Raw genomic sequence first — 2,253 nt, forward strand, 5'->3', positions numbered from 1 at the left:
TTAAGAGACTTTTTTTTTAAGTACCCATGGTTGGTTAGAAAAAATCTAAACTTAGGAGAAAAACTATTACCAAATTACGTATGGCTATTTCCAAAGTATCTAGAAAAAATAATAAATGCCTACTTTAATTTTAAAAAGGGAATATTTTCTTTGCCTTCATGATTTTGTGTGACTAAAATTAACAACATATGCTCTTCTGTTTTAAAATTGGCATGTATTTTCTTAGACATTTGATACTGGCTATACAAAATTTAAGATGGAATGTTTATTATCTCATGTTAAATATTAACATACCTGGTTCTGAGAAAGTGTGTCTTTTCTGTTGTCTTGGTGCTAAAAAGACAAAATTTCAAAATAAGTCAGAATAAATACAGTATATCTGAAAAAAATATCTTGGAATTAGATTGTTTAGTGGATTTATTTTTCTTAATCCTGTTTTGGGAGTTATTGGTTAACTTTCAATATTTTGCTAGTAAAACTTATGAGGTAATGTGTCAGTATCTACTTTTAACTACCCAACATGTATTCATGGGTGACAAACTGGCAAACTATCTCATTAATTAAGGAGAAGCCTATGAGAAAGTATTAGAAGAATCACCCCTTGACTTCCACAAGAATCAGTGCGTTTTTCAAAAATGTAAAAATGGCAATTGTACAGGACTAAAGTTCTGCCCCATTCTTCCTTAGGTATAATCCTTCTTACCTAATAAAAATTAAAAGAAACAAAAACAAAACACTTTTAAACTCTATTTTATCCTACCTTGATAGAGGGAGTCAGTTCTAAGATTTCCCGCCCATACTCCTTTCTTTCAAAAGAAGAATTTTTATAAAGGGTCAATGAAAGTACGTAATAAAAAGAATAACTAATGGACAAAAATAATCAATGTCTCTTAGGAAATATTATATATGAGCATTAGCTTATTCCTAGATAATGGGATATGGACTATCTATTGTATTTTTTAAAAGACATACAGTCTGAGTAAAATATGACTGCCCATGAAAGTGTTATGAAAATAGCTAATAAAATAAACAGCAAAAAGAATCAAGATGTGTTGAAGTTCAGAAGCATCTTATAGGCACTTGACAAAAACCTGAGAGCAGCCTAAGGCTCAGCCACACAGGAATAAAAGTGAAAACAGCAGCTGAGTTTCTTCCTCTTCTCTCCAGTCTGCTCATCACTTCCTTCCTCACTTCCTACCTTCCATGGGTTTTCCCTGGAATCCTCCACTTCTTCTTTAAGTTTTTCAGTTCCATTTAATACATTTACATTTAGGGTGCACATTTATAATCCCTTGGGGATACAAATGGGCTCTTCTGAAACATAAGACTTGTTCCTTGGATCCCAAGATCCCAGGGCTAGCTTGTTCTGAATCTCCTTATACTATAACAGAGCTTTGTGTATAAAGGACATTCAATGAAACGTGAATAGTTATAAATGCCTGCTCAAATTCTTACAGTGAAAAAATGAGGCGAGTTCCCGGACTGCATCTGCAAGTGGTCGTAATGAATGAAAACAGGCCACACAGCAATGTGGTATGTACAGAATGAATGCGAGCACGTTGGAAAAGGAGCATCAACNGCCACACAGCAATGTGGTATGTACAGAATGAATGCGAGCACGTTGGAAAAGGAGCATCAACAGAAGACCAATAAAATATTTTCCACATTTTAATAACAAGCACACACTTTCTCTACCAGAAGAAAAAAACATCAAAAAGTGTGGGGAAGAAAAAATCACATGAAGCTTCAAGTTTATAAATATTAAATGAGTTAAAATGTTAAAAGTTTAACAGGTCATCCAGGAGTTTTAAAATTTTTTTTCTTTTTAATTAAAAAAATTTTTTTTTGTTAAAACATCATTGATAATACATATTTGTGGGCTACAAAGCTGACTATCAATACTTGTTTAAAATATGGGATGGTCAGATCAGGATAATGAGCGTATTCATCATTACAATAACTAACCATTCTTTGTGTCCATTAACTGGATTCTCACGGATGCCCCTTCCTGCTCCCCCTTTCCCATCTCTAGTAACCACAGGAGTTTTGACTGTGACTGGAAGACCAATAAAATATTTTCCACATTTTAATAACAAGCACACACTTGCTCTACCAGAAGAAAAAAACATCAAAAAGTGTGGGGAAGAAAAACTCACATGAAGCTTCAAGTTTATAAATATTAAATGAGTTAAAATGTTAAAAGTTTAACAGGTCATCCAGGAGTTTTAAAATTTTTTTTCTTTTTAATTAAAA

Source organism: Galeopterus variegatus, unplaced genomic scaffold, assembly GCF_000696425.1.
Source record: "Galeopterus variegatus unplaced genomic scaffold, G_variegatus-3.0.2 Scaffold2390, whole genome shotgun sequence".
Classification (NCBI taxonomy): domain Eukaryota; kingdom Metazoa; phylum Chordata; class Mammalia; order Dermoptera; family Cynocephalidae; genus Galeopterus; species Galeopterus variegatus.